The 14,492-nt window shown below is 44.4% G+C and overlaps 1 protein-coding gene across 6 annotated transcripts in view; it reads right to left on the bottom strand.

Moving 5' to 3' along the window:
- The window catches only part of SLC39A11 (solute carrier family 39 member 11), a 618,770-nt gene that overhangs the window by 425,175 nt on the left and 179,103 nt on the right, over positions 1 to 14,492 (bottom strand). The window lies entirely within an intron of this gene.

Below are 14,492 nucleotides of genomic sequence, written 5' to 3'. Positions count from 1 at the left end.
TACTGAATAATAAACTGTTTGCTTGCTGAAACACTGAACAAATTTAAAGGAAGACTTCCATGTACACACCTGTGTTCACATTTTCAGCAAAGAATATTGGACCTACAATCCGTCTTCGTATAGCCATGCACAAAATGTTGATTTTTGGGTCATTAAGAGGACGTTGGTGCAGCTCATAACATTATTTGTGCTCCAGCACCTCCTGTCTTGAGAAATAATACAACCCATAACACTGGGTTCCAACCAAATTTAAATCCACGCTCAGTACTCCTTCTGAGTTCTTAAGACTCAATTGTCAAAAAATAGTTTCAGATGGGCGTGAAAAGCAGCATTAGGGCAAATAGGAGTTTTCAATATGAAATCCGGACTTTCGTCCCACCAGTATCTATCTTTTTTGTCAGATACAACTGTGAAGTAGACTATACCACTGTGTCTGCCAGCCTAAAATGTAACCGCGCTTTATTGCACATGGTATGTTGCAAGAGGTCAAAAAGGCCAGTTACTACTTGAGACCTTTTTTTTAGACCAGCTCATGCATCAGAACAACAGAATCCAAGTCTTACACGTGGTGAGCGAATGGAGAGGATGGGGCAGGAGTATTTAAGACGGAATATCAAAATCGTCAGGGAGGGTTTGGACCTTTTCACATTTTGGTCTTCTAAAATGGATGAGTGGCTTGAGCTTGCGTCACATGCCTTGGAGGTTTTATTGTGCCTGGCAGCCAGCGTTCTTTCAGAACGTGTCTTCAGTGCTGATGGTGGTATCCTGAAGGATAAGCGCAGCCGGCTGTCCCCTAAAAGTGTAGACCGCCTAACTTTCATCAAGATGAACAAGTGATGGATCTCAAAGGACTTTTGCATCCAAATCGCAGACTGTACAGACTAGGTGATATTGCATTTTTTAATATGCTGCATTAATGTCACATAACTGCAATCTGTGATATATTTAGCCTCTGTTGCCTGCTGCGGCTACTGATGTTAACACACATTTGAGGAAAGGTGAACAGTCATGATTGGTCTACATCTTCAGGCTTGGCTCTAGTGGAAAACGTGTTGGTCCCAATTATACTATTTCTACTCTTGTGAATTTGAAGCCACTTCTGTGCTGTCAAGCCCTGATTTTTTAAAATTTGAAAACTCCTGGTTGGGTGTCCATCTGCTGCATTGGGCAAAGTGGAAGACATATCAGTCTCTATTATACTATTTCTACTGTGGTGGTATTAATGCCAGTTTAGTGGTGTCTGCCAATAATTTTTGGAAATGTGAACAATCCTGGTTGGGTGTCCATCTGCTGGGTTGGGTATAGTGGAAGACCTGTAGGTCCCTATTATACCATTTCTACTGTGGTGAAATTGATGCCACTTTGGTAGTGTCTGCCAATAATTTTTGGAAATGTGAATACTCCTAGTTCGGTGTCCATCTGTTGGATTGGGCATAGTGGAAGACCTGTGGGTCCCTATTATACTGTTTCTACTCTTGTGAAATTGAAGCCACGTCAGTGCTGTCAAGCCCTCATTTCTTTAAATTTGAAAACTCCTGGTTGGGTGTCCATCTGCTGGGTTGGGTGTAATGGAAGACCTGTCGTTCACTATTATATTATTTCTACTCTTGTGAAATTGAAGCCACTTCTGTGCTGTCAAGCCCTCATTTTTTAAATTTGAAAATTCCTGATTGGGTGTCCATCTACTGCATTGGGTAAAGTGGAAGACATATCAGTCCCTATTATACTATTTCCACTGTGGTGATATTAATGCCAGTTTAGTGGTGTCTGCCAATAATTTTTGGAAATGTGAACACTCCTGTTTGGGTGTCCATCTGCTGGGTTGGGTGTAGTGGAAAACCTGTCGGTCCCTATTATACTATTTATACTGTGGTGAAATTGATGACACTTTAGTGGTGTCTGCCAATAATTTTTGGAAATGTGAACAATCCTGGTTGGGTGTTCATCTTCTGGGTTGGGTGAAATGGAAGACCTGTAGGTCCCTATTATACTAGGTCTACTGTGGTGAAATTGATGCCACTTTAGTAGTGTCTGCCAATCATTTTTTTAAATGTGAAAACTCCTGGTTGGGTGTCCATCTGTTGGATTGGGCATAGTGGAAGACCTGTCGGACCCCATTATACTATTTCTACTTTCGTGAAATTGATGCCACTTCTGTGGTGTCAGGCCCTCATTTTTTAAATGTGAAAACTCCTGGTTGGGTGTCCATCTGCTGGATTGGGTGTATTGGAAGACTTGTCGGTCCCTATTATACTATTTATACTGTGGTGAAATTGATGCCACTTTGGCAGTATATGTCAATTATTTTTGCAACTGTGAACAATCCTGGTTGGGTGTCCATCTGCTGAATTGGGCGTAGTGGAAGACCGGTCAGTTTTAATTATACTATTTCTACTCTCGTGAAATTGGTGCCACTTTGATGATGTCTGCCATTCATTTTTGAAAATGTGTAGACTCCTGGTTGGATTTCCTTCATGTGTGTTGGCTGAAGGAGGAGGCCTCCAAGACCGTCATGCCTTCACTTCACTGGAGTCATCTACCCGTGTTACTACTATCCTTGGAGTTTTATGACAATGGTAGTCTACAAAACTGATATTTATGACACCTGAGTGTGGCTCAGCATGAAAGCAGGTTGAGCTGTTGTATGTGGTGTCAAGGTTCTCAACACAGCAGGTCTACACCGATCCCTCACCCACCTCATATTACTTTGACCTTCAACTGAAAGCTGTAAATGCTGGCCCAGACCACAATACCTCATGGATGGCTGATTGTTGCAATGCCATGTTACAATTTGAACTGTGGGTGAATTGAGGCCACTTTTCTGGTGTCTGACCCTCAATTGATGTGTTTTGGCAGCTTTTGGGGCCATAAGAAGGTGTTGTGCATGTATTTGTTTTTTCCACCCATTGACTTGATTTGGCTATGTTCGGCGAATATTGCAAATTCGGCGGTCGTAATCCGAACCGAACATTGAAATATTCACTCATCTATATTAATGACAAAGCAACAGAACATCTTTCAACAGTAGAAACATGCAAAATGAAGATGTGTTCTGTAAGTGTGCAGAAGAGGTGACTGCAGGCAGTCCTACTGCATTACCTCAAAAGAGAAGAGCAGCTTTAGATGATATGGGTAATTATTGCAGAATAAAATGGGATCACAAAATGTTGGAAGGGACCTCCAGGGTCATCATGTCCAACCCCCTGCTCAACGCAGGATTCACCAAATCATCTCAAACAGATGTCTGTCCTCTGCTGTCCAGCCTTTGTTTTTATAGACTTCCAGAAATCACCACTTCTCTTGGAAGCCTGTTCCACTCATTGATCATCCTCACTGTCAAAAAGTTTTTTCTAATATCTAATCTGTATCTTCTCCCTTTCAATTTCATTGCTTCTCGTATTTCCATGTGCAAATGAGAATAAAGATTATCACGTTACACAGTGACATCCCTTCATATATTCGCAGACAGCTATTAAGTCTCCTCTTAGCCTTCTTTTTTGCAAGTTAGCCTTCTTTTTTGCAAGTTAAACATTCCCAGATCCTTTAGCCGTCCCTAGCAGGACATACTTTGCAATCCACTCACCATCCTGGTAGCTCTTCTCTGAACTTGCTCCAGTTTTCAATGTCATTTTTAAAATGTGGTGCTATTCCTCCCATTCTGTAGATGTAATTTTAATTTTTCTTGCCCAGATGTAGTAATAATATTAATAATATTGGAGATATAATTCCATGTCAATTATTATTATTATTATTTATTTACGGTATATAGCAAAATTAACTCCATGGTGCTGTACATGAGAAGGGGTTACATACAAAGTTATAGATATCGTTTACAGTAAACAAATTTACGATGACAGACTGGTACAGAGGGGAGAGGACCCTGTCCTTGCAGATTTACATTCTAGGGGATAATGGGGAAGAGGCAGAAGGTCGGGGTGCAACACCTCTGGTGGTGGTGAGGCGGCATCTCAGGTGGTGGCGAGACGGTAGAATGGTTATTGCAGGCTGTAAAATTTCCTGAAGAGATGGGTTTTCAGGTTGCGTCTGAAGGATCAGAGGGTGGTGGATAATCGGACGTGTTGAGGCGTGGAATTCCAGAGGATGGGGGATATTAGGAAGAAATCTTGGAGGCGGTTGTGTGAGGAACAAATAAGTGTGGAGGACAGTAGAAGGTCTTGGGAGGATCGAAGATTACGTGAAGGAAGATATTGGGAGGTTAATTCAGAGATATAGGGAGGCGACAGGTTGTGGATGACTTTGTAGGTCAGTGTTAGTAGTTTGATCTGGATTCGTTGGGGAATTAGGAGCCAATGGAGGGATTTGCAGAGGGGAGAAACAGGGGAGTAGAACGGAGAGAGGTGGATTAGTTGGGCAGCAGAGTTGAGGACAGACTGGAGTGGTGCAAGAGAATTAGCAGGGAGGCCACAGAGGAGTGTGTTGCAGTAATCAAGGCGGGAGATGATGAGGACATGCACAAGAGTTTTAGTAGATTGAGGGCTGAGGAAGGGATGGATTCTGGAAATATTTTTGAGTTGGAGGCAACAGGAGGTGGCAAGAGTTTGACGTGCGGTTTGACAAACAGGGCAGAGTTGAGAGCTACTCCGAGGCAGCGGATTTCAGGTGCAGGAGAGAGTGTGATGCCGTTTACCATAACAGATAGGTCGGGTAGGGGAGATACACAAGATGGAGGAAAGATGATGAGTTTGGTTTTGTCTACATTGAGTATCAGGAAGCGAGAGGTGAAGAAGGAGGATATGGCTGATAGATATGCCAGGATTCTGGACAGCAGAGAGGTGACATCTGGGCCGGAGAGGTAGATCTGAGTGTCAACCGCTTACACCGCTTACAGGTGGGACTGGAAGCCATGGGACTTTGAGTTGTCCTAGGCCAAGGGTATAGAATGAAAAGAGTAGGGGCCCCAGGACAGAGCCTTGAGGGACTCCAACTGAGAGAGGGCGGGATGAGGAGGTAGTTTGGGAGTGGGAAACGCTAAACATGCGGTCGGAAAGGTATGAGGCAATCCAGGACAGGGCAAGGTCTTTGATGCCAAGGGAAGAAAGAATCTGTAGCAGTAGGCAGTGGTGGATTGTGTCGAAGGCAGAGGACAGGTCGAGAAGGAGGAGGATGGAGAACTGTCTGTTAGCTTTGGCTGCGAGTAAGTCATTGGTAATTTTGGTGAGGGCAGTTTCGGTGGAGTGGTGGGGGCGGAAGCAAGATTGGAGGTTGTCAAGGAGAGAGTTGGATGAGAGGTGGGAGGAAAGTTGAGCATGGACATGCTGCTCAAGGAGTTTGGAAACAAACGGGAGCAGTGATATGGGGCGATAGCTGGACATAGCAGTTGGGTCAAGGTTAGGTTTTTTGAGGATGGGTGTGATGGTGGCATGCTTGAAGGCAGAGGGGAAGGTACCAGAAGATAGCGATAGGTTGCAGAGATGGGTTAGGGCTGGAATGAGTGTGTTAGTGATGTTAGGGAAGGGATGGGGTCAAGTGCACAGATGGTGTGGTGTGATTTGAAAAGGAGGTGAGTAAGCTCTCCTTCAGTGATGTTGGAGAGGGAGGTTACTAAGGAAGTGCAGAGGTCTGGCATATGGAGTGGCTGGGGTGGTGGAACAGTAAAGGTTTGCCTTGTTTGGTCGATCTTATTTTTGAAATAGGTGGCAAAATCCTCAGCAGAGATTAGGGGAGTTGGAGGAGACAGTGGTGGGCGGAGGAGAGAGTTGAATGTGCTGAACAGTTGTTTTGGGTTGTAGGATAATGAAGATACAAGGTTTGTGAAATAGGTCTGTTTAGCAGAGGTGAGGGCTAATTTGAAGGCAAGTGTAGCTTGTTTGAAAGAGGTGAATTTGTCTGGCAGGCGTGTTTTCTTCCAACACCGCTCCGCGATCCTGGATGCTTGTCGAAGTTTTTTGGTGAGATTGTTGTGCCAGGGTTGCCTATTGATTTGTCACACTTTGCCATGCATGAAAGGGGCAACTGAGTCAATGGCTGATGTGAGGGTAGCGTTATAGAAAGCGGTGGCACTATCCGTGTCATGGAGTGAAGATATGCAGGACAGAGGTAGAAGAGAGTCTGAGAGTCTGTGAATGTCTAGGTGCGCGAGGATGTGCTAGTGGCTGGACATAGGGGGCGGGTGAGGAGGACAAGGATGAGAAGGTGAGTAGATGGTGGTCAGATTATTTGTATCCTATTTGGCATGTGATTATAAAAACCCCTTTAGTGTGCAGTTGTAACAGAACACCAAGCAGCAGCAGGGGTCAAGAGTCAAAAGGCTGTGAGTGACAGAACCCACATCTTGACCAGCTCAGAGCAGAACAAAAGGCTTGATGCCATGTTGAGGCCATGTGGCTTTGTTAAGTCAGCTATGATTCCATAAGGAGTTATGGAGATACTATACATCCTAGTCATACACTGTGTACATTTCTGAGATCTCTGGATCGGACTGAAAACCTTACAGGGTCTCGATCCATTCTAGCACCTAGGGGTATGGAGATACATATAACAGCTACTAGTAGCCAGGTAGTAAAGCTATATTTGATCTTATCGTGTAGCAGGAGCCAGCCTGGATCTGATGGAGCCAGAACAGCCACCCTAGCATTTTCAGGAAAGGAGTTATGATCTTTCATAGGTTTTGGCGATTTAGCTTCAAACCTCCAGGGGACCATCCTGTGGGTGGAAAAGGGTGTGACCAACTAAGGGATTAAATTCTATTGCAGAGCTTGGCCTAGCTTTTTCACAGGGGAGGTCGCAATGAGATACAGTATTGTGGGGAGAAGTCAAGGAGCAGAGGGAACCACATATGCCTCTTATGTGGCAGCCCCTCCCCCCCAGCAAAGCCTTTCATCTACTGGTAATTGACCAATATATTCTCCTTATATCTCTTGTACTATACCCTGCATTTGCATATCTGACCATTATAAATGTATAACCATTGTACATGTAGTGTATTGTCTAGTGTGCCCTTAAGGCGATTAAATATATAATTTAACCATGGGCTGTTCTTTTATCTCGGTCCACAAATCCACTTGTCTGCTTGTCGGTTTAATTTTCCATGCTACCGGGGCGGGTTTCTGGCTCAATATAATACTGTTAACAACCAGGCTTATATCGAAAGAGAAACTGGTGTCAGTTCTACCAGGTTGATAAGGTTCTCTTCACTGGGGCTAGTGAAAGGGGCCGCTCAGCCTGTTCTGGGCGAGTGTGGTCCACATCAGTGATTGTGTGGGCCACCTCCTCTCACTCCCTGTGCCTTCCTGGGCCCTTGTGTACAGTGGGTGTCTGTGTAAAACTGTGCCAAGCTGACCCTTTTTTTCCCCTGAAGAAGCCACAACTTTTGTGGCGATACACATGAGGTGCCCACCTGCTCCTATCTTTCTCAGCCCACATGGCTCCTCATTGGACACATCCTCTCCCTTATCGCTGGGTTTGAGTTCTGGTCCTCCTTTTCATGCCATTCTGTGGACACAGGCCCTGTCTTTTGTATGCTCTTCTTAGGGTCTTAGAATTGTATGGACTCTTGAAGCTTTGTTCATGATTTTCTATGTGCCATTACCCAGTGGCTTGGTTTATTTTTCATGCTACTGGGTTTATTTGCATATACAGTACAGACGAAAAGTTTGGACACACCTTCTCATTTAAAGATTTTTTTTTGTATTTTCATGACTATGAAAATTGTAAATTCACACTGAAGGCATCAAAACTATGAATTAACACATGTGGAATTATATATTTAACAAAAAAGTGTGAAACAACTGAAAATATGTCTTATATTCTAGGTTCTTCAAAGTAGCCACCTTTTGCTTTGATGACTGCTGTGCACACTCTTGGCATTCTCTTGATGAGCTTCAAGAGGTAGTCACCAGAAATGGTCTTCCAACAATCTTGAAGGAGTCCCCAGAGATGCTTAGCACTTGTTGGCCCTTTTGCCTTCACTCTGCGGTCCAGCTCACCCCAAACCATCTTGACTGGGTTCAGGTCCAGCTTATGTGTACACATGTGTAGTGTTCACATATATACATGTCCTTTTTCTAACTTGTCCAAACATATGTGTTTATAGCATTGAGTCAGAGACACTAGTTCAGGCTTTGTCATTGCTTATACCATACAACATGACTATAGAGCAGATAACATCTTGTTTTAAATGCTTTTAATCACTGTTGTGTCCTATGTGCAATCAGTGTTTGATATTGAAATAAAAACACATTTTATTCAGCTTGGATGTTCCCAATTCTATGGGCATTATTTTCTCTTTTTTTGCTATGTTCCTATATTTGCCAATGGAGAACCCCTTTTAGCTTCATATAGCGATTCCCTCCATACCCTTCCTTTTTGTAAGCTGACTTTACGTATCCACAGGGAGTGTGGAATGGTATGTTGGTGCAAGTGAGGAAACCATACCATGTGATCTCGTTGATGTGATAGTAACGGCAGGAGGGGTGGCGAGGTGCGGGTTGATCACATGTGGTGGCACTTTAAGAACACATGTACACTCTGCGTATGTGTATGGTGGTCGAAAGGAATAGCCAACGTTCTGTTGTATGGGCAGATTTAGGCTATGTGCCCACGTTGCGGATTCGTGTGCGGATTTTTCCTCACCGTTTTTGAAAAATCCGCAGGTAAAACACACTGCGTTTTACCTGCTGATTTACTGCGTTTCTTTGTACGGATTTCACCTGCGCTTTTACACCTGCGGATTCCTATTGAGGAGCAGGTGTAAAACGCTGAGAAATCCGCACAAAGAATTGACATGCTGCGGAAAATTGACGCAGCATTTCCGCGTGGTATTTTCCGCACCATGGGCACAGCGGATTTGGTTTTCCATAGGTTTACATGGTACTGTAAACCACATGGAAAACTGCTGCGACTCCGCAGCGGATTCGCAGCCAAAGGCTACGTTCACATTTGCGTTGTTGGGCGCAGCGTCGGCGACGCGACGCAACCAACAACGCATGTACACAATGCAGCGTTTTGCGACGCATGCGTTGTCATAAGATCCTACAGATCGGGACTTTCGGCGCAGGGAAAATGCTACAAGTAGCGTCCCATGCGCCCTGGCCTGTGCGTCTATATGACGCATGCGTCGTAAAACGCAGTACAACGCATACCGGCGCATGTCCATGCGCCCCCCATGTTAAAGATTGGGGCGCATGACGCATGCGTCGACGACGCTGCGCCCAACAAAGCAAATGTGAACGTAGCCATATCCGCAACGTGTGCACATAGCCTTAGTGTTATTCTTCACTATATTATCTAATAGAAGTGGGATCAAATTCAAATCTACTTTCTTTATCATCAGTGACTACTCCACCTTTGCCCTATTTTTTTATACTGCAACTTTGCAAATTCAGAATGATTTGCTAAAATAGAATGATTAAATATTAAAAGCAGCAGGACTTCTGTTTTAATGATGGAAATGTGTCTAAATAAAGCTCAGTTGGGATGTAGAGATCAGCTGCACTGAATAGAACTGCCTACAGGACTCCTAAGCCCAGAAAGAGAATCTTTTCGGTTCAGCTCCTCGCGCTAAATAAGAGCCTGTCTGCCGAAAAGGACAGTGTGTTCAAACATTACAGGTTTCCTTTAAGAGGACCACATGGCCCCTCGATTGCTGCCAATTGAGATAGTGTTCCCAATAAAAACCACACATCATCTGTCATTCTCCAACCCGCACCCCTTCCAAATGTCCCTGCAATCTTTCACCAGCTCTCGCCACATGATGGATCACTTTATAACGGTGGCAGCTCCACTCCTGTCAATTAGTAAGACACAGCACTTAACCCTTAATTGAACAACTGACTGCCAAAGGTCTGAGTTACAAATGAGAGTGAAAAGACGGCAAAGGCGCAAGGCTCAGGGGAAGGAGGAAAAACAAACACAGAAGTTCCAAAGCTGCCTGATGTCCTCACCCGTCTCTAAAAGAAGTGAGTGACGGCGCCGTTCCTACATTGATCCTCCAGCTAAAGAGACGGATAGCAAGTTTCACTCAAGGCAGGGAAACAATGATGGCTGGTTAACACAATTTCTTCGGTAACTTTTGCATTATGCCACACTGATCTGGTGGGACAACACTGTAATAAAGAGCAATAAAGTAACATATTCAACATATCAGAGATTTTTTTTTTTTTTTTTTTAGCAAAATGTTAGTAAAATTTTGTAAATTCTCATCCACATCTTTGCTGCTCCATTACTCCATTTGGGAAATCTGGATGGAAAATCAGCAGAACATACAGGTGCTTCCCGCTAAATTAGAATATCATAACAAAGTTATTTATTTCAGTTCTTCTATACAAAAAGTGAAACTTATATATTATATAGAGTCATTACAAACAGAGTGATCTATTTCATGTGTTTATCTCTGTTTATGTTGATGATTATGGCTTACAGCCAATGAAGTCATTATCTCAGTAAATTAGAATACCGTATACACTTGTGTATAAGCCGAGTATTTCAGCACTTTTTTTGTGCTGAAAACGCCCCCCTCGGCTTATACACGAGTCACGGTACAGAAAGCCGACAGGGGAGGGGGGTGGCGGAGCAGCGGGTGCCAGGAGCCGGTGCACACATCATACTCACCTACCTTTGCGCCCTGGGTGCTGGCACTGCATCTCATTCCAGCTGACGGCGACTGCCTGCAGCTCTTCCTGTGCTCAGCAGTCACGTGGTACCGCTAATTAAGGTGATGAATATAGACGCACCTCCAGTCCCATAGGGGTGGAGCGCATATTCATCACCTTAATGAGCAGTACAACATGACCGCTGAGCACAAGAAGAGCTGCAGGCAGGCACCGGCGGCCAGAACGAGATGCAGTGCCAGCACTCAGGGCACGCAGATAGGTGAGTTTTTTTTTGTGTTTTTTTTCAATAGGAAACATGCACCCAGGGATAGGGAAAAAGGAAGCAAGCATACAGGGATAGAACTGGGAGGCATGCATACAGGGACGGAATGGGGGAGGCATGCATACAATGACAGGGACAGGGGAGGCATGCAGACAGGGATGGGGAGGCATTCACACCAGGACAGGGAAGGGGGAGCCATGCATAGCAGGACAGGGATGAGAGGACAATGCATACTCGGCTTATACTCAAGTCAATAAGCTTACCCTGTTTTCCGTGGCAAAAGTAGGTGCCTCGGCTTGATTTTAAAAATCCGATATGTTGGCCTTCTGAAATGTATGTTCAGTATATGCACTCAATACTTGGTTGGGGCTAATTTTACTTGGTTGGGGTTGATTTAGCATCAATTACTGCATCAATGCGGCATGGCATGGAGACGATCAACATGTGGCACTGCTGAGGTGTTATGGAAGCCCAGGTTGCTTTGATAGCAGCCTTCAGCTCGTCTGCATTGTTAGGTCTCATCTTGCTCTTGACAGTACCCTGTAGATTCTCTATGGGGTTAAGGTTAGGCGAGTTTGCTGGCCAATCAAGCACAGTGATACTGTTGTTTGTAAATCAGGTATTGGTACTTTTGGCAGTGCGGACTGGTGCCATGTCCTACTGGAAAATAAAATTTCCATCTCCAAAAAGCCTGTTGGCAGAGGGAAGCATGAAGTGCTCTAAAATTTACTGGTAGACGGCTGTGCTGACTTTCGTCTTGATAAAACACAGTGGACCTACACCAGCAGATCACAAAAAACAAAGAGACAGCGCCACAATGGATGGTGAAAAAATAGGAGCTTACATTTGTTCTGCCTCCTGTAGCGACGTTTCGGTCAGCAGACCTTGACCAAGACCAAAAGGTCTTATCAAGGTCTGCTGACCGAAACGTCGCTACAGGAGGCAGAATAAATGTAAGCTCCTATTTTTTCACCATCCATTGTGGCGCTGTCTCTTTGTTTTTTGTGGTCTTGATACTGTCCGGGATGGGCTCCCTGGTTTTGGACGTGCGCCCTTGTGTCCGCTGAGACCTTCAATCTATATATAAAAGGATGCGGTTTTGACTTTCTTTTGTTTCTACACCAGCAGATGACATGGCTCCCCAAACCATCACTGATTGTGGAAACTTCACACTAGACCTCAAGCAGCTTGGATTGTGGCCTCTCCACTCTTCCTCCAGACTCTGGGACCTTGATTTCCAAATGAAATGCAAAATGTACTTTCATCTGAAAACAACTCCTTGGACCACTGAGCAACAGTCCAGTTCTTTTTCTCCTTGGCCCAGGTAAGACGCATCTGGCGTTGTCTATTGGTCATGAGTGGCTTGACACAAGGAATACGATACTTGTAGCCAATGTCCTGGATACGTCTGTGTGTGGTGGCTCTTGAAGCAATGACTCCAGCAGCAGTCCACTCCTTGTGAATACCCACCAAATTTTTGAATGGCCTTTTCTTAACGATTCTTTCAAGGCTGCGGTTATCCCAGCTGCTTGTGCACCTTTTTCTACCACACTTTTTCCTTCCACTCAACTTTCCATTAATATGCTTGGATGACTGCCTTCTGGACATCTGTAAAGTCAGCAGTCTTCCCCATGATTGTGGAGCTGCTGAAACAGACTATGGGACCATTTTAAACGCTTAGGAAGCCTTTGCAGGTGTTTTTTGTCAATTATTCAAATTTACTGAGATAATTACTTTTGGGTTTTCATTGGCTGTAAGCCATAATCATCAAAATTACCAGAAATAAACACTTGAAATAGATCACTCTGTTTGTAATGACTATATGAGTTTCACTTTTTGTATTGAAGAACTGAAATAAATTAACTTTTGATGACATTCTAATTTTGTGAGAGGCACTTGCACAATCAGTGGGAACACACGGGCTCACTCATACTGCACGACCGACTGCTATCTGATGTTTTAGTTTTTAGTCTATGGATGTGTGTGAAACATCGAACTGCACTTGGATATCATCCAACTGCTGTCCAATGTACGTGCACAAGGACAATGGAGAAGTTGGGAGAAATTAATTTCTCCATCTTCTCCGTACCTGAGCAGCGATTCTTTCATGCGAGAGAATGAGATCACACTGACATGACACTCGGATCAAACTTTGACCAGGTTTGAGCCGAGTGTCATTAGCATAATCGGCCCTATTCTCTCGCATAAGAGAATATACACCTGTGTGTCCCCGGCCTTAAAGGGACTTTGTCACCACAGAATGACTGTTCAGTGCAAATACAGGCACTCGGTGCATCCTAGGCGTGGCCAAACATTTATGTGCACCTTCCCATCTGCTTGTTTTCTTTTTCATCTACACCCCAGCCACTGTTCTTTGATTGAGAGTCCTGGCTTCATAGAGCTAGAAAAGGGCAGATATAGTTGGAACAACAAGGTGGTGGGAAAGTGCACTTAAATATTTGGCCACGTCACTGTGTATCGAGCGCCTGTACTTGATTTGAACATTCTGTGCAGACAGACTCCCTTTAATCAAGTGTGGGACACACCAGATGTCTTCCATCCAAGCATAAGACAGTAAGGAGTAGGAGAGAGGGGGAGGATCCTGCTGCAACAAGTAGTCTTATAGCCATGCACAGGGCAGTAAGGAGTAGGAGAGAGGGGGAGGTTGCTGTTTCAAACATTTGTCATACAGCCAGGTACACAACAGAATTAAGGAAGAGATAGGGGAGAGAATCCTGCAGCAACCAGACATCTTGCAGCCAGATATAGGACAGTAAGGAAGAGAGACATAGGAGGATCCTGCGGCAACCAGTTGTCATACAGCAGTAAGTTGTAAGAAAGTAAGAAGGAGGCGAGAGGGGGAGGATCCTGCTGCAACTAGTTATCTTACAGCAAGGAATACAACAGTAAGGAGGAGCAGAGAGGATCCTGCAGCAATAACACATCTTACAGCCAGATAATGGACACTAAGGAAGAGAAACATGGGAGGATCCTGCAGCAACCAGTTGTCATACAGCCATGAATACAACAGTAGGGAGGAAAAGAGAGGGGCAGGATCCTACTGCAACTAGTTGTCTTACAGCCAGGCATAAGACAGAAAGAATTACGGTACAGTAAGGTATTATACGGTATGGCAGCTGAATATCTGTTGGTATTGGCAATCGCTTGGGTATTTATCCCAGTTGCAGCCTGAAGGGTGCGCACTGTTCCAGTCCGACCGCATATGGACTTCACTCATTTCCGGCGATAGTGACTTTGCTGACACGCACTGCGCTCGTATCTGAGCGCCTGGGTGTTTGCGGTCCACGTTCCGGTGATGAGTCACTTCCGGTACGCGGCGGAAGTAGACAGTGCGCCGCATATCTTCATGGCAGCAAACACGTGATTGCTCCACAGCGGTTAATTGGTGGATGGTATATATATATATATATATATATATATATATATATATATATATATATATATATATATATATATATATATATATATATATATATATATATATATATATATAAGTCCGGCGTCCCTCTACCCCGACACGCCCCCTGAGGAAGTGTGGACGAAACGTGCGTCGGTGTGTAGGAACGAGTTCACGGACATCATACACTATGTAAGCTATTTTCAATATACAGACAGGAGCTTTGGCTAATTGGTGCCTT

This window comes from Ranitomeya variabilis, chromosome 4, assembly GCF_051348905.1.
Source record: "Ranitomeya variabilis isolate aRanVar5 chromosome 4, aRanVar5.hap1, whole genome shotgun sequence".
Lineage (NCBI taxonomy): Eukaryota > Metazoa > Chordata > Amphibia > Anura > Dendrobatidae > Ranitomeya > Ranitomeya variabilis.
This window is presented reverse-complemented; position numbering and strand designations above follow the sequence as displayed.